This window comes from Marmota monax, unplaced genomic scaffold (assembly GCF_021218885.2).
Source record: "Marmota monax isolate L192 unplaced genomic scaffold, Marmota_monax_Labrador192_F-V1.1 WCK01_AAM20220418_F8-fsc00030, whole genome shotgun sequence".
Classification (NCBI taxonomy): domain Eukaryota; kingdom Metazoa; phylum Chordata; class Mammalia; order Rodentia; family Sciuridae; genus Marmota; species Marmota monax.
The window spans coordinates 16,517,993-16,537,765 of record NW_026691988.1 but is presented as its reverse complement, the minus strand read 5'-3'; positions in this window follow the sequence as shown (position 1 = coordinate 16,537,765).

The following is a 19,773-nucleotide window of genomic DNA, read 5'->3' as shown; positions in this document are numbered from 1 at the left end:
GGCAGGAATGGTTAAAGCAACAGAATGAGAGGCTACAATGAGCCTTCTCAACTGCTATAGTTTAAAAATAAGTAATCTGAGAGTCATGGAAGTTAAGTGATTTACCCAGGATCATAAAACTCATTGGTACAAGATGGAAGACTAAAATCCAGGTCTCCTACTTCCTACTTCAGAATTCTTCAGGGGTAGATTTGTCCATGGAGCTGAGTAAAGTCGATGCATCTTCACTTGGAAAGACAGTGGTGCTAAAGGCACTAATAATGCACTTCAAACACAGGCAAGAATGATTGTTGGGGGAAATTTATTTATTTATTTATTTTATTGGTTGTTCAAAACATTACAAAGCTCTTGACATATCATATTTCATACATTAGATTCAAGTGGGTTGTGAACTCCCATTTTTACCCCAAATACAGATTGCAGAATCACATCGGTTACACATCCACATTTTTACATAATGCCATATTATTAACTGTTGTATTCTGCTACCTTTCCTATCCTCTACTATCCCCCCTCCCCTCCCCTCCCATCTTCTCTATCTACCCCATCTACTGTAATTCATTTCTCTCCTTGTTTTTTTCCCATTCCCCTCACAACCTCTTATATGTAATTTTGTATAACAATGAGGGTCTCCTTCCATTTCCATGCAATTTCCCTTTTCTCTCCCTTTCCCTCCCACCTCATGTCTCTGTTTAATGTTAATCTTTTCTTCCTGCTCTTCCTCCCTGCTCTGTTCTTAGTTGCTCTCATTATATCAAAGAAGACATTTGGCATTTGTTTTTTAGGGATTGGCTAGCTTCACTTAGCATAATCTGCTCTAGTGCCATCCATTTCCCTGCAAATTCCATGATTTTGTCATTTTTTAGTGCTGCGTAATAATCCATGGTGTATAAATGCCACATTTTTTTTTATCCATTAGTCTATTGAAGGGCATCTGGGTTGGTTCCACAGTCTAGCTATTGTGAATTGTGCTGCTATGAACATCGATGTAGCAGTATCCCTGTAGTACGCTCTTTTAAGGTCATCAGGGAATAGTCCGAGAAGGGCAATAGCTGGGTCAAATGGTGGTTCCATTCCCAGCTTTCCCAGGAATCTCCATACTGCTTTCCAGATTGGCCGCACCAGTTTGCAGTCCCACCAGCAATGTACAAGAGTACCCTTTTCCCCACATCCTCTCCAGCACTTGTTGTTGTTTGACTTCAGAATGGCTGCCAATCTTACTGGAGTGAGATGGTATCTTAGGGTGGTTTTGATTTGCATTTCTCTGACTGCTAGAGATGGTGAGCATTTTTTCATGTACTTGTTGATTGATTGTATGTCCTCCTCTGAGAAGTGTCTGTTCAGGTCCTTGGCCCATTTGTTGATTGGGTTATTTGTTATCTTATTGTCTAATTTTTTGAGTTCTTTGTACACTCTGGATATTAGGGCTCTATCTGAAGTGTGAGGGATAAAAATTTTTTCCCATGATATAGGCACCCTATTTACCTCTCTTATTGTTTCTCTTGCTGAGAAAAAACTTTTTAGTTTAAGTAAATCCCATTTGTTGATTCTTGTTATTAACTCTTGTGCTATGGGTGTCCTATTAAGGAATTTGGAGCCCGACCCCACAATATGTAGATCGGAGCCAACATTTTCTTCTATCAGACGCAGAGTCTCTGATTTGATATCAAGCTCCTTGATCCATTTTGAGTTAACTTTTGTGCATGGCGAGAGAAAGGGATTCAGTTTCATTTTGTTGCATATGGATTTCCAGTTTTCCCAGCACCATTTGTTGAAGATGCTATCCTTCCTCCATTGCATGCTTTTAGCTCCTTTATCAAATATAAGATAGTTGTAGCTTTGTGGATTAGTCTCTGTGTCCTCTATTCTGTACCATTGGTCCACCCTCCTGTTTTGGTACCAGTACCATGCTGTTTTTGTTACTATTGCTCTGTAATATAGTTTTAAGTCTGGTATCGCTATACCGCCTGATTCGCACTTCCTGCTTAGAATTGCTTTTGCTATTCTGGGTCTTTTATTTTTCCATATGAATTTCATGATTGCTTTATCCATTTCTACAAGAAATGCCGTTGGGATTTTGATTGGCATTGCATTAAACCTATAGATAACTTTTGGTAATATCGTCATTTTGGTGATGTTAGTTCTGCCTATCCATGAACAGGGTATATTTTTCCATCTTCTAAGATCTTCTTCTACTTCTCTCTTTAGGGTTCTGTAGTTTTCATTGTATAAATCTTTCACCTCTTTTGTTAGGTTGATTCCCAAGTATTTTATTTTTTTTGAGGATATTGTGAATGGAGTGTTTTTCCTCATTTCCGTTTCAGAAGTTTTGTCGCTGATATACAGAAATGCCTTTGATTTATGCATGTTGATTTTATATCCTGCCACTTTGCTGAATTCATTTATTAGTTCTAGTAGTTTTTTGTAGACCCTTTTGGGTCTTCTAGGTATAGAATCATGTAACCTGCAAATAGTGATAATTTAAGTTCTTCTTTTCCTATTTTTATGCCTTTAATTTCTTTCGTCTAATTGCTCTGGCCAGTGTTTCGAGAACTATATTGAATAGAAGTGGTGATAGAGGGCATCTCTGTCTTGTTCCAGATTTTAGAGGGAATGCCTTCAATTTTTCTCCATTCAGAATGATACTAGCCTGAGGCTTAGCATAGATAGCTTTCACAATGTTGAGGTAAGTTCCTCTTATCCCTAGTTTTTCTAATGTTTTGAACATAAAGGGATGCTGTACTTTGTCGAATGCTTTTTCTGCTTCTATCGAGATGATCATATGGTTCTTATCTTTAAGTCTATTGATGTGGTGAATAACATTTATTGATTTCTGTATATTGAACCATCCTTGCATTCCAGGGATGAATCCTACTTGATCATGGTGCACAACTTTTTTGATGTGTTTTTGTATCCGATTCGCCAGAATTTTATTGAGGATTTTTCCATCTAGGTTCATTAGAGATATTGGTCTGTAGTTTTCTTTCTTTGAGGTGTCTTTGTCTGGTTTCGGAATCAGGGTGATGTTGGCCTCATAGAATGAATTTGGAAGAGCTCCCTCTTTTTCTATTTCCTGAAATAACTTGAAAAGTCTTGGTATTAATTCTTCTTTAAAGGTTTTGTAAAACTCCACTGTATACCCATCCGGTCCTGGGCTTTTCTTGGTTGGTAGTCTTTTGATTTCTTCTTCTATTTCATCCATTGATATTGGTCTGTTCAAATTGTGTGTATCCTCCTGACTCAGTCTGGGCAAATCATATGACTTAAGAAATTTATCGATGTCTTCACTATCTTCTATTTTATTGGAATATAGGTTTTCAAAATAATTTCTAATTGTCTTCTGTATTTCTGTAGCATCTGTTGTGATATTGCCTTTTTCATCCCGTATGTTAGTAATTTGAGTTCTCCCTCTTCTTCTCTTCGTTAGAATGGCTAAGGGTCTGTCGATCTTATTTATTTTTTCAAAGAACCAACTTTTAGTTTTGTCAATTTTTTCAATAGTTACTTTGTTTCAATTTCATTGATTTCCTCTCTGATTTTAATTATTTCTTGCCTTCTGCTACATTTGCTGTTGTTTTGCTCTTCCTTTTCTAGGGCTTTGAGATGAAGTGTGAGCTCATTTATTTGTTGTTTTTTTCTTTTTTTGAGGAATGACCTCCAGGCAATGAATTTCCCTCTTAAAACTGCTTTCATTGTGTCCCGTAGATTCCGATATGTTGTGTCTGTATTTTCATTTATCTCTAAGAATTTTTTGATTTCCTCCTTTATGTCTTCTGTAACCCATTGATCATTCAGTAACATATTGTTCATTTTCCATGTGATGTAGGATTTTTCCTTCCTTCTTTTATCATTGATTTCCAGTTTCATTCCATTATGATCAGATAAAATGCATGGTATTATCTCCACCCCTTTATATTTACTGAGGGTTGCCCTATGGCATAATATATGGTCTATTTTTGAGAAGGATCCATGTGCTGCTGAGAAAAAAGTATATCCACTTGATGATGGTTGATATATTCTATATATGTCAGTTAAATCTAGGTTATTGATTGTGATATTGAGTTCTATAGTTTCTTTATACAACTTTTGTTTGGAGGATCTGTCCAATGGTGAGAGAGGTGTGTTGAAGTCACCCATAATTATTGTGTTGTGGTCTATTTGATTCTTGAACTTGAGGAGAATTTGTTTTATGAATGTCGCAGCACCATTATTTGGTGCATAAATATTGATAATTGTTATGTCTTGTTGGTGAATGGTTCCTTTTAACAGTGTATAATGTCCTTCCTTATCCCTTTTGATTAACTTAGTCTTGAAGTCGATTTTATTTGATATGAGGATGGCCACCCCTGCTTGCTTACGAGGACCGTGTGCGTGGTATGTTTTTTCCCAACCTTTCACCTTCAGCCTGTGTATGTCTTTTCTAATAAGATGTGTCTCCTGGAGGCAGCATATTGTTGGATTTGTTTTTTTAATCCATGTTACCAGCCTATGTCGCTTTATTGGAGAGTTTAAGCCATTAACGTTTAGAGTTACTATTGATATATGGTTTGTACTTCCAGCCATGTTTGATTATTTATCTTTTTTTCTAATTTAGTTTGTTTCTCCATGATTAGCTTTCCCCCCGCCCTCTGTCTTTACTGAGGCACTTCCCACTGATGGTTTTGGTTATTGTTTTTCATTTCTTCCTCGTGTAGTGTTTTGCTCAAGATACTTTGCAATGCTGGTTTTCTGGCTGCAAATTCTTTTAACTTTGTTTATCATGAAAGATTTTTATTTCGTTTTCGTACCTGAAGCTTAATTTTGCTGGATACAGAATTCTTGATTGGCATCCATTGTCTTTCAGTGTTTGAAATACGTTGTTCCAGGATCTTCTCGCTTTCAGCGTCTTTGATGAAAAATCCGTTGTTAACCTTATTGGTTTATCCCTGAATGTAAACTGCCTCCTTTCTCTTGTAGCTTTTAATATTTTCTCTTTGTTCTGTATATTGGATATCTTCATAACAATGTGTCTTGGCGTTGGTCTACTGTGATTTTGTATGCTTGGTGTCCTGTATGCATCTACAATTTGTATATCCATTTCCTTTTTTATTTCTGGAAAGTTTTCTGTAATTATTTCATTCAGCAGGTTACTCATTCCCTTGGTTTGACTCTCTGTACCTTCCTCTATCCCAATGAATCTTAAGTTTGGTTTTTTTATGTTATCCCATATCTCTTGGATGTTTTTCTCGTGATTTTTTACCAGCCTTTCTGAGTTGGCTAGACTCTTTTCAAGATGATATATTTTGTCTTCATTATCTGACATTCTGGCTTCTACTTGCTCCACTCTGTTAGTGATACTCTCATTTAAGTTTTTAATTTGGTTTATAGTTTCCTTCATTTCTAGAATTATTGTTTGATTTTTTTTATAATCTCTATCTCCTGATAAAGATGCTTAACTTCTTCTTTTATCTGTTTATGTAATTCATTTTCAATATGTTCTTTCACTGTTTGAATTTGCTGTCTCATATCCTCTTTAAGGTTCCATTCCATCTGTCTAAGGTATTCCTTGAGTTCTTATTTGACCATTTTTCTGATGACTCTAGGTCCTCCTGAATATTTAGGCTGTCCTGCATTGTTTGTACTCCTTTTATTCCTTGCTTTTTCATGCTGCTCATGTTACTTCTTGTTCTGTTTGACTGCTGAGTAACTGTTTAGTTCTATAAATTTATTTGATGCTTGGGAGGAAAGGTATTAGAAGGGAAGGGAAGAAGTCACTAAAGAGAATGCGAGTAAGCAGGTAGAATTCAAGGAAGGGGGAATAAGAAAATTGAAAAGAAATGAAAAGACAAAAGAAAAAAAATAGAAAAGAAAAAAAGAAAAAAATTTAAAAAAAATAATAAAAAATAAAAATTTAAATTTAAAAAAAATTTTAAAAATCAACAACAAAAAAATGAAAATGAAAAAAAAACCCAAATTAAAAATAATAATAATAAATGCAGTCTTAGAGTTTGATTAACTTCTCTTCCAGTAGGTGGAGCTGTGCCCACCGGGCCAAGCTTCTCCTCTCAATATGCGGGAACCAATCACTGTGCAGCAGCTCCTCCTCCCAGACTCGGCGGGTCTCCAATCCTGAGTGCCTAGGGCCTTCTCTTGTGTCTAGTCACTTCCCCACTTTTCCTCAAGCCAAGCCCAGCTCACCAGTGACTCTCACCACAATACTGGCTACATGTCAGGTCTGCTGCTCCCGGGAGCCCTGTTTTCATGAACGACTGGGCACACTCTCCCTGTTTGTCATTCCCTCAGACCCTAAGTTTGTAGACCTTGGGGCTGAGAACCCTCAGCAAATTTTGCTTGCCCTCCAGTAGCCACGCCCCCCAGGAGCTGGTGCAAGAGACCTCAGTTGTCAGCACTGGAGGGAGTGGTAGCCAGGAGTTCCACGCTGCGGGTCCTGCGCCACTCCTGATTCCCTCGGTCTGGCAACCGCGCTCACAGGAGAGCTGGGAGGGGCCCTTAAGGTTTCCCTGCTGTGTGGAGAGGGAAGGCTAGGGGGTTACACACCTGTCACCGCTTGTTTCAATGAAGTTATCTCCTCCGCCGCATTCTGGTAACGTCAGTTCTCTGCCATGGTGGTATCCCATGCAAATGGCGACAGTTCGTTCCCTTTGCCGGGTAACCAATGCAACGGGTGGGTCCTGACTGTCTCTCCCAAGCTCCGTTTCAATCCTGTGGCCACTGCCTATGAAGGCTCGGTTGGCATTAACCTCCGTAGGATCAGAAGGGCCGACCAGTTGTTTCAGCGGGATTGTTTAGTGCTGAGTCACAGCAGTTTGTCTGTGAGAAGCAGGCGAACGGGAGCTTGAATTCAGCCGATCAGGGCTCGGTGTGTGTTCTGAGAGGCCCAGACTGTTCGCCCCAGATCCACGTCAGCTCAGCATTGCCTAGTGATCCTGAGCAAACAGCATTTAGACGGTTTACGACTCCCTATGCCCGCGCAGCTGAAGAGGTCAGAGACTTGATCTCTCCGCGCCCGCCGCCATGTTGGATCTCCTCTTCAACTGTTGGGGGAAATTTATTTGAAGCTAATCCTGTTTGTTTGTGCTTTCTTATCTCACTAGCAACAGGACTTTTTTATTTTCAACTTCTCTCTCTAGTGCATCTCTAAAGATTTTTCCTCCCTAAAATAAATTTTTTTTAAGAAACTCAGAATTCCTCCATTGAGCCTAGATTCTTCTTCATTTCCTACAGTATCTCTCACACCCACTCACAACCAACTCCAAGAAAAAAAGACTCTACACTGAATAACCTCTTCTTTCCCTGTTTCATTCACTCTTCAACCTCATGTAAGCAAGTTCCCACTCATAACTATTTAAGCTCCTCAAGCAAAAGTCGTCAATGACCCCCAGAAGATCCAGTGGATATTTTTAGTTTTCTGCATGTTTAATTTCTCCCCAGCATTCAACTACTAAATGTTCCCTCATCATTAGAGGAAACAACCCCACTTGATTTCTGTAACTTTATGCTTTCTGGGTTTCCTATCCCACCATTCAACCCACATCTTCTCAGACTTTTTCAATTCTTGCCTTTGTTTTATTTTAATTTTGTAGTGGGCTTTGTGTTGTTTTGCTTTTGTTGTGTGTGTGTGTGTGTGTTGTGGGTCAAACCCAGGAACTTGTGCATGTTAATCAAGCAAGCTCTATGCCCACTTCACAACTCCTGCTCTTTAAATAGTGGTGCTCCCTAGGGTTCTGTTCTTGGTCCTCCTGTCATCCTGCTTTGCAAATTGTCCCTGAGTAACTTTTTCCCCCTTCTCTTGACTTCATCTACCAACCATGTGTTCATAATATCTCTATCTCCCACCCAGAGATTCTTCCCAGCCTCATTGTCATGTATTTATTCAATTATTCCAATTCACCTAAATCAAGTGCCTCTTATGTGCAGGATGACTCAAATTATCTAAGGCACAAGTCTGATCACATCATTTCCCTGATTATAATTATTCTATGTCCCCCATATTGACAATGAAATACACCTCAAATGCCTTATGATGTAAAACGTATTCTGCACTCAAACCCTTAGCTATGCTCCCATTTTACTTCTTGGCTTGAGCAAGCCTCATCACCTCTTCACAGTCACTCTTCACCCCACCTGTGTCTAACAGCCTGCAGTTTCTTCAGATAATTCAGTCTTCTTTACACATCCACTCCTTCCATATTTAAGAGATTCTTTGCATCTTGGATACCTGAGCTCCCTACCTGGAACATGCCTAGTAATCCTTCAAAACCAATTAGAATTTCCTCTATGAAGCAATTTCTAAACATCCCAACAAGTAGTGTTTGTAAATTCCCTCTGCACCCTTACAGCATTCTGCACTTCTCTCATAGCATATACAAAAGTCCATTACCTATGTTTTTTTTCTTATCATTAACACATGTTTACTTATTTACCTTTCCTTACCAGACAGTGAGCAAATTGACAAAGATGCTAACATAGTTCCCTTTATATTTGCATTGATTTGTACAGTGACACACAATTCTGTAAAATATTTACTAAGCAAAATTAATCAAGTGACAAGTTAGACAAAGGATTTTTGCATATGTGATATCTTCATCCAAACAAATACTTCTCAAACACTAAGGCAGCTATGAGGGAATGTTTTGAGACAGAGGTGGGAATACCCTTTAAGTTACACTGGCATTGATGGTGCTCATACTATTCCTGCCTATGGAGCTTCTGCCTTGGCATTATATTAACAACGAGGTAGTAGAGAACTCAACTTGGCACAAAGTTGGTCATACAGATTCTGGCCTCCTCTGTGCATTACTTTATACCTCACTGCAGGTAACAAAGCCTCCTATAATTTTCAGAAATGTTTATAACAAGCCACAGCCTTTTTCTTCAAAATGGGCATGATGACCAAGAGTTGACACCACAACAATGAGTCACCATATTTCTCCAAGACATTGGAGAGTATTAAATTAAAGGAATGAGCTTAGACTTGAATCTGTCTAAATTGATATTTTTATATTTGCTACAAATAACTTTAATATTATCAAGTTTTCTTTAAAAAAACACTCAAATAACAAAGAGAAACATAGCTGAGGATACAACATTGAAACATTTTTTGTTGTTTTCATGTAAGTTATACTTATATCTAATTGGAAAACAGAGCATATGGTACAGAGAATCTAAAAGCAAGGTTTGTTGCATGTATAAATAAAAGGATTTTTTCCCAACATTCACTTCAAAATTTAAAATTTCCAATAACTATATAGTCAACAATCACTATAGAAATATCCTACATGACTCCTTTAAACTTGTATAATAAAATTTTGAAATTTTAATAACTCAAACAGTTTCTTTAGGGTGGAGAAACTTTAATCAAGCTCAACAGTTTTCTAAATAACCTGTGTTCAAAATGATTGAAAACACACACCCATAAAAATTCTACTCTACATAAGGTGATATTTCCTTTATAATCAGCATCATAATCACTTACAATTCAGGTTTATTTTTAAATAGTTGATTAAATGTTTCGTTTCTGCCAACATATCCATTTTGAATTATCCTCCTTAATGAGACAGATTTACGCTTTTCAGATTGATTTTAATGTTTTCACATTCAACTGGAAAGAAACTGAACAAATGTTCTGTGTAGGAGAAAATAGACATTAAAACAAGAGAAGTCCTTCATTGGTTTCTGGTAGAATTGGGGAAATATTATCTCCTACCTCTTTGTATAACAAAATACAGAAAACTGTATTTGAAAAATAATTGTTCAAAATATTTGGGTCAGGAAAAGCATTATGGAAATCATCATATTGATAGGTTAAGTTCTTTTACATAGATGATTTCTTCAAAATGTCAAAGTGTAATGAAATAGACAACATGATATCAATTATATTTTAAATGATTTTTTTCAGTGTTGCAAATCCAACCCAGGGCCTCATGCATGCTAGGTGTGCTAGGCAAGAGCTCACCTCTGAGCTACTTCCATAGCCCCCTGAATCATTTTTTGATGAGTACTATTAGTTATCATTCTTGAGTTCTGGATTTCTTAGACTTTCTAGCCATTTGGAAACCAGATAAATAAGTTTATTTGAGGTTTGGAAGAGGAATTCCTCTGAGGATAATTTTAAAAACTGGATAATTCTCTGCCCTGGAAATTAAATCCCAAGAACATTAGGCCTGATCCCTATATCCTTTTCATTTTCTTGTCTACATTTTCTCTTCAGGTTATCTGTTAATATCAAAGCGTCGGTTGAGGACCAGTGGCATCAGCATTATCTGGGAACTTGTTAGAAATGCTTATTTTCAACATCTTACACCTCAGAGCTTCTAGAAACTCTGGGGATGATCCCCAGCAAATGGTGTTTTAACAAATCTTCCAGGTGGTTTAAACCCACTGAGCTAATGACTTCTTGTACCTGATAATTATCAACCCTCTTGAAATATTCCTGTTGATGTTTTAATAGTCATTTTACACTTAATATATCTGAAAAGAGACTTGAGCTTTCTCTTCCAAATCTCTCTATTTCGGCAAATGGCACTAGCCTTGATTCAACTGACTCAAGTTCAAAACTACACCATCCTTGACAATGACTCCTGTTGGCTCACCTTCCTCCACCCTTTCCATTACAAACTCCTGTCTATTTTGCCTCCCAAATGTATTCAAAATCCACTTATTCCTCTATAAACCTTCTCCTCCTACACACTTTTCCAACCTACCTTCTAAATGTTCTTTCTCTTCCTGTTTTCTTCTTCTCTGATCCATTATTCATATGACAGAATAATTTTTAAATTCAAATCATATTATGTATGATTAAATTCAAATCCCTTATTAAAAGTTTATATTGTCTTTGGGTTGCTCTTGAGATAAAATTCAATTGCCTTACATAAACTAGAAAGCCTCCTATGATCTGTCTTCTGCCTTCCTCTTCCTTACCTCACAAGACTAAATTCCCACCATGCAACAAACAAAATGTGCCAAGAACTTCTTCCACCTAGAATCCTTGATCTTGCAGTTCCCTGTGCCTAAAATGTTCTTCTCTCGGGTCCTCGAAAGGCTAGCTCATTGTCATCCCTCACTCAGCTAAAGGGATGATTCCTCAGATATACCTTTCCTAACCCATTTAAAACAAGCCCCCTCCATTCTATTACACAGGTTCTTTTACAAGATCCTTCAGAGTAAATATCATACTGTATAATCACCTTCTTTTTGTGTTTATTTGCTTGTTATTGTCTGCCTATGCCACTAAACTCTAAGTTCCTCAAGAACAAAATCTTCATCTATTTTGCTGCTCTATTTCAGATTCCTAGTACAGTACCTCAAAATTAATACTTAAATAAATAAGGCAGCATTGTTTCTGGCTGAGCTTCTTAATGCAGCATAAATAACAATTTACTTGAAATCACAGGATAAAGAAGACATATATATTTTTCACAATTTACACCCAAATGCTTGAAATAAAAATAATAATTTGAATTAACAATTTAAAAGTATTTGATGTTGAAATAAATATGAAAAAATTATGGTCTGGAACTGAACATTTACATGATTTTTTAAAACATAAAATCTTGTAGGAATGTCAGGTAGCTTCAATATGTACATCTTTAGGCCTTTGTGGCATAATTGACCTTCCTCTGTTCTTAGAGAAATCTTGGTAGAAAAGTTTAAGAATCACAAAAGACACTGATCCTTTGAAATCTGGTTAAAATATATCACTTCCCTGCTCCCTGCTTTGTGTAGTCTACCATCTTGTGTTTCTACTCTGGTCCTGACACCATCCTAAGTATATTTAATCCTGTTAAGAATGCTGCAAAGTATATATCTTTAATTTCAAGAAGCTAAAGTTCAGAGAAGCTGAACAATTTGACCAATGCCAAATAGCTATTAAGTGGATGGTTCTAAAGACTACCCTCTCTAGGACATCACTGTTTCCTGAAATGTATTCTATAAACAAAATGTTCTTAGAATTTTAGAAGGAAAAAAAATCCAAGGTTAAGTAGCTAAGAAAAGCTCTATAATCTTTGATTTCAAGTATTGGCAACTCTGTAGTGACACAGCTACTCCCCCATACTGACATTTGGGGAATAATTGATTATGTAACTTCGGAAAACAATGCTGACAATTATCTAATAACTTCCTAGTATCTACCCTAGATACATACTTACAAATGTGTACAAAAAGCCTTATGCTACTACCTCAGACCTTTCCTGACCCATCTCTATAATTCATCCCCTCTCCCTTCCTTCCTGTCTTCTTCATGGTCTGTATCAAAGTGTAACAATGCCAAATATTTTATGCACTTTTTAATTTTTTTATATTCTATTCTCCAGCCCTCACTAGAATGTGAGCTCCACTGAGGGCAGGTACGTAGTCTAGATTTCTGTGTAACTTGTTCATTGCTGTATCTCCAGTGCCAGCACATAGTTAGGCACTCATTAAATGTTTGTTAAACAAATGAGCAAAATATTGTAAAGTAAAGTTGTTTTAAATATTTTGCTATTGTAAATGATATGTTCATATATTTTTTTCTTGAATGCTTTTGTCTGTATTGCTGATCATTTTCTTTGGATTAATTTCTTGAAATTGGCATTATTAAATCAAAAAGTTTCATTTAAAAAAATAGCATTGTGGGCTGGGGATGTGGCTCAAGCGGTAGCGCGCTCGCTTGGCATGCGTGCAGCCCGGGTTCAATCCTCAGCACCACATACAGACAAAGATGTTGTGTCCGCCAAATACTAAAAAATAAATATTAAAATTCTCTCTCTCTCTCTCTCCCTCTTTCTCACTCTCTCACTCTTTCTTTAAAGAAAATAGCATTGTGTACAAGAATGTCTACTGTGACATTGTTTAGGAAAGAAAAACTATAGTAATCTCAAAACCCATTAGTGGTAAAATGGTTAAATAAACTAAAGCCTATCCATGTATGAAAGAATATGTATTAGTAGTACAACAAGTCAGGTAGACTATCTAGTTATTTTCCACTTTTTTTCCCACCCTCAGAGACATTCTCTGTCTCTCTCTGCCCTACACTGATCCCTAGGAGTTTGCCCTCTATAAACTACATCACCTGAGCCCCACTGCAGGCCGACTTTCCATAACAGCCAATAGGAGACACGAGTAGAAAACAAGAAGTGAGACAACTCAGGCCACTTCTCACCTGTTCTCTCCCTGTTTGATACCTCATTTCCGGTCATTGATGTATTCAGAACTTGAATTCCCTATGAACAGATGGCTGTCACTGTCTCGGGTAATATGATCCTCCTCATTCCCCTTCCAGATGAGATCTTCATTAATTCCTGTTTCCAATCTCTTGGTAACTCATTCCACTAAGTTAGTTTCCTCAACCCTTCACATTCCTCAGGGAGACTTTTCACTAAAGTCTCTTGGGCCACTTGAATTAGTTCTACTTCTTGCCCAAACCCTGACTAGCTATGTGTGTGTGGTGTATATAGAACAGGTCTCCAAGATATTTTATTCAGGGAAAAATGCAAATCGCAGCATAATTATGGCAAATTAACAAAATTATTCCAAATATTTCTAGGTGCATATATGTACTTGTGAATGTACAGAAACATGTCTGGAAAGATATTTTTAAATATAATAAGACTTGGAATGATAAAATATTCACAGGAAATGGGATTGGGTTATCATGTAAGAGAGATTTTACAATATCTTAATTTTTTTAAATAAATACATCCATGGGCTACATTTTATATGGTCTAGGAAGTGCTTCCCCAGGACCCCTGGCTCTTAGAACTTTCTGTTTGGATTTTGATTCCCGAAGTCTTCTAATTCTGTAACACTGTTCATGTATATTTTCTCACTCATTATTCTGCTCTGGGACCACCTCTTCATTAGTGGTCTCTTTCAGGGAGGGAAAGACATTATTTCAGTTTACCATCAAGAATCCCAAAGGGAAACCCTGGGAACATTGTTGGTCCTGTTCTAAGTGTGTCCTACTCAACATCCTAGAGCTATACTGTCCAATATGGTAGCTACTCATCATATGTGGCTCTTAAGCTCTTGAAATGTGGCTAGCTAGTTTGAAATGCACTGTAAGTATAAAATATATAGGATACTTCAAAGATCAAGTACAAAAAACAAGAATGTAATATAACTAATGATTTTCATATTGATTACATGTTTCAATGACAATATATTAATAAAATTATTTTCCTCTGTTCTTTTTAGCCTTTTAATAAGGCTACTAGAAAATGAAACTTGCATCTGAAGCTTTAATTGTATTTCTATTGGAGAGCACTGTCTTAGAGAATGCCCACAGATTTTTACTTTAAGATAATGTACTTCCAGAGGGCAGTCAGGTAACTGGTAGCATAATTTTGACAGATGAATATGTGTCAGTACCTCCAGGAGGTAGTTCTTGCACCCACAGGGTAAGGACACAGCACAATCAGAACCCTGTACACCTTTCTTGACATCAACCTTCAGAATCTAGAAAATTAAGCTGAATTTATTGATTGTGCTCAGACTTAGTATTTCCCCTGTTATAAATATGGGATACAGGAAAAAGAACTTAAATTTATTGATTGAGTTAGATTTCTATTAATCACAGTTCACAGATGAATAGGACACATGCCTTGAGGAGCCAACAATCTACTAAGAAAGAGATAAATGAGTTAGTTGCCAATGATGGTACAGTGCTCAAATGTCATGATAGGCAGCTACACAGGATATTCTGAGAACAAAAAAGAAGATCACAGTAATTCACGCTGGAAAAGTCAAGGTAAGGTAGTGTGAAGCAATGCCTCATTGAGTTAGGAAGGAGTGAACAGAAATGAGCTGGCCTGAATTGGGAATGGAATTCTAGATGGAAGGAGAAGCACACACATGCCTGGAGGAGAGAAAGTTGCTGGGGGATCTGTATGGAGCCCAGAAAGATTTTAGTAAGGGATTGGAGAAGAACATGGTTTTGAGTAAGAAAGGACACATAGGTAGCCACAAGACACATTACCGATCACGCTGGAATTAAGACATCATTTTTTAATTAATAGTATAAAATAGAATAAATAATTTCATCTGATGTGTTTCCAAAAGATAGCATTGACACATGAAAATTGGCGTGGACTTGAGGCAGAGTGGCTATGTGAACTGTTGCAGTCTACACTGTAAGAATAAACTACAGCAGGATGAACCAGGATGACAACAATAAGATGCAAGTTCAATGGTCAGCACTTGGTGATGGATAGGACATTGGGAGTTGGAAGAGTCAAGAATAAAGAGTGGAACAGTGCAAGAAATCAACAAATATATACTGTGCTCCTTCAACACGCCAGGAACTCTACTCCCTTAAAACTCCTAAACAAACTATTAGCAACTTTCCCAGGATCAAAACAGAGAATCAAGGGAAAAAAAAAATCTCAAGAGGCCTATTTTCTATATCTTTAGACACTGTTCTATATTCCACCAGATTCACTGTTGTGCAAATAAAAGTTGGTTTAATTTAATTGTCCAGTGACATTTTCTTATTATTTCAGCATTCATAATTTATAACACAAGTTCTCAATTCTCCCTTTTAGAATTCAGGTTAATGTAATGTATTTTCTGTTCCTATAATGAAGATCCTTCATATTGTTTCAAAAATGTTTCAATCACAAATAATCATCATGCCTTCTTCTCTGTTAATGTGAAAATTAGTTTAGTCAAAAACATCTGTCAGTTTAATAATAAGAGATTTTTTAATAAGCTGCCAACTTTATAACACTTTAAACTGAGACAATAATTAAAATAAGTTGTGAAAGGAACATCTATAAATCAGGTCATATCATACAAGTAAAATTACATAAAATCTAATGCACTATTAAAATCTAATGCACTATTATAGATTATTTTTGGCATTTGTTGAGCTACAGAAAATAAATCATTATAGTATCATATAACTTAGTCAATATGAAACATTAAGGAATATACAAGATAAACATAAAAGATCAAAGTCATTTGATTTATCAAGTACTTTACAGGGTTGATGTCTGTCTACTTATAAAAGGTAAGTATAATTTAGACAAATTTTATTTAAAATAAGAGTGGATAATTTGCCAAAACGTGAATATAATATTCTACTCTAAGATGAAAGTCTTTAATGTAATATTGCTTTTTATTAAAGCATTATATTTATACATAGTATCTGGGTCCCTTTTGACATAATTATACATACAAGGAATTTGATATAAACCCCATCCCCCTCCCTGATCCTTTCCTCCATCCCCCTTTTCTCTCTCTACTGATTTTCCTTTATTAATTCCTTTGTTAATTTTGATTGGCTCTTTCTATACATACATAAAGGAGATATTTCCTTTGGTACATTTATATATGTATATAATGTAATTCTGTTAGATATATTCCATATTTCTTTCCTGATGCCTTCCTTCCTCCCTCCAATTCTCCTATTTCGACTCCACTTGTCTTCTTTATATCTTTGTGATGTTAAATCCCTTGTCTTTTTTTCTTTATTTTGCTTTAGTCTCCATATATGAGGTAAAACATTCATCCCTTGATCTTTTGAGTCTGGCTTATTTCACTTAGCATGAATTTCTCCATTTCCATTCTTTTACAGGCAATTGCCATTATTTCATTCTTCTTTATGGCTGAGTAAAATGCTGTTCTGTATATATACCACTCATTTGGGTTGATTCCATAACTTGAATGTTGTGAATTGTGCTGCTATAAGCATTGAGGTAGCTGTACCACTGTAACATACTGATTTTAGTTCTTTTGAATAAATACTCACAAATGGGATAGTTGGGTCATGTGGTGTTTCCATTCCTAGTGTTTTTTTGAGGAATCTCCATATTGCTTTCCAGGGTGGCTGAACTAATTTTCAGTCCCACCAACAATGTGTGAATGTAACTTTTTCCCCATATCTTTGCAGCATGCATTATTATTTTTTTTTTTTTTTGCTTACTTGCTAATTGCCATTCTGACTGGACTGAGATTAACTCTTACTGTAGTTTAGATTTACATTTCACTAATTGCTAGAGGAAACTTTATTTGTATATTTCTTGGCCATTTGTGTTTCTTCTTCTGAGAAGTTTCTGTTTAGTTCTTTTGTCCATTTATTGACTGCATTTTTTTTAAAAAATTTTTTTTGGTGTTAAGTTTTTTGAGTTCTTAGTATATTCTGAATATTAATTCCCTGTCAGAGGAATAGCTGGAAAAAAAATGTCTCCCATTCTGTAGGTTCTCTCTTCACTATCTTATTTCACTTGCTGTGCAGACGCTTTTATTTGATTGGTATCCCACTTCTTGATTCTTGGGTTTTATTTCTTGTGCTTTGGGCATCTTGTTGAGAAGTCAGTGCCTGCACCTATATGATGGAGTGTGGACCCTACATTTTCTTCTAGTAGTTGCAAGCTTTCTGGTATAATTTCTCAGTCTTTCATCCATTTCAATTTGACTTTGGAACTGCTTGAAAAATTACTAAATTCATTCTTCTACACAGGATATCCAGTTTTCCTAGCATCATTTATTGTACAAGCTGTCTCTTATCCAATGTCTATCTTTGGCACTTTTTTCAAATATCAGATGACTGCAAAAAAATTGAATTTGTCTCTGTGTCTTCTATTTTATTCCATGGTCTTCTATTATGAGGCAAACACCATGGTGGTTTTACTACTATAGTTCTGTAGAATAATTTGAGATCAGGTATTGTGATGCCTCTGCATCACTTTTCTTATTCAGAATTGCTTTGGCTGGATCTCTTATTCTTCCAAAAATATGAGATTATTTTTTCTAAGTTTTATGAAGAATGTCATTGGTATTTTGATGGGGATTGCTTTGAATGTATAAATTGCTTTGGTAGTATGGCCATTTAACAATATAAATTTTACCTATTCAAGAACATGGGAAGCCTTTCTATCTTCTGATGTCTTCTTCAATTTCTTTCTTTAGTGGTAGTTTACATTGTAGAGATCATTTACATCCTAGGTTACATTAATTTCCAGTTTTGTTTTGTTATTTTTGAGAATAATGTGAAGGAGATAATTTTTCTCATTTCTTTCTCGGATGAATCACTGTTGGAGTATAGAAAAGCTATTCATTTATAACTGTGGATCTTGTATCCTGCTGCTTTGCTAAATCTATTTATCTGTTTTAGGAATCTTCTGGTGGAACTTTTTGGGTCTTCTAGATATACAATCATGTCACCTTCAACCATTGATAGTTTGACTTCTGTTTTCATATATGCTTCTTTTTAATTTCCTTCTCTTTCCTGATTGTTCTAGCTAGAATTTCAAGGTCTATATTGAACAGAGTGGTGAGCATGCATATCCTTTTCTTGTTTTTGATTTTAGAGGAAAAGCTTTCAGTTTTTCTCCATTTAGTCTGATGTTGGCTTTGAGATTGTGGCATATAGCCTTTATAATGTTGAAGTAAGTTCCTTCTATCTAGAGTTTTTCCAGTGATTTTAATATAAATTGTTGTCTTTCTCTTTTCTGGTATGGTGAAAATTTTCTGTTTCAATCTAATAGATTTTAGCTTGTCTCTCCATGGTGTCTTCTATTCCAATTATTCTCAGATTTGTGGGGTTTTTTTTATGTTTTCTCAGACTTCTTGTACATTTTAGCCATGTTCTTTTTTTTTCTTTTTCCTTATTGTATTCTGTGTTCTCAAATTCATGTATTTTGTCTTCAAGGCCTGAGATTCTGTCAAGGGCTGAAGGTCTATTTTCTATGCAATATAACCTGTTGGTGGTGCTTTCAAGTGAATTTTAATTTGATTCATTATGTCTTTCATTGTCAAGAGTTCTGATTGTTGTCTTTTCAAGATTTCTGTTTATTTATTGATGTGGTCTTCCATCTCCCTTATTTGCTCTCTCAATTCATTTCATAGAGCCTCTTTTAGTTCACTAAACATGTTAATGATCAGAGTTTTGTAATCTTCTTTTGAAACTTCATCCTCTTCAATATCTGTGAAGTCCTTTTCGGGGGAGGGGGGGGGATTGTGAATTTGGAAAGCGGAAGACTTGTTTTCCTGCTTCCCCATGTTTTCAGAGGTCCTGGACTTGTGCATCAATTGAGATAGATTCACAATCCTCTTTTATATGCTTGTTCTTTTTAATTCTAGGATTCCTTTCTGGTTTTGGTATAGGAGTTGATGTCAAATTTTATGTTAAAGGACATAAAATTCCCCTTTGCTTGTTCCTTCTTGGAGTAGTTTTTGGTTTGATGTTTTTGTCTCCCCAATTCTATGAGTTGTTTTGTCTCAGGTGGAGTTAGACCTTGTGTGGGGTGAGATTCACTGTTGTGTGGCTGAGTTGTGAGTATTTCTCAGTAGCTGCATCTCTACATTCTGATCTTGAAGTGTCACAATCACTTCCCTCTGCTCTGTGGGGTATGGTGGTATGGAGCCAGGAGTAGCACTAATGTCACCCACGATGTATAGTTTTGAGATATGTGCCCTGTATCTACTTTGACATGTATAATACTAATGGCTGCTTATATAGAAATGGTGGTGTCTGCATTTAACATAGGTGCCAGAAATAAATAACTGTGGACTAGATCAGGCATTCAACATCAGCATCTACTATGTCATCTACTATATTAATAATCACAGCCAGGTGTGGTGTTGAATGCTTGCAATCCCAGCTGTTCAGAAGGCTGAGGCAGGAGGATAGAGAGTTCAAAGCCAGCCTCAGCAACATATTGAGGCCCTAAGCAACTCAGTGAGACTCTGTCTCTAAATAAAATGTAAAAACAGCTGGCGATGTGGTTCAGTCCTTAAGCACCAGGGGTTCAATCCCCAGAACCAAAATAATAATGATGATAATAATCACAG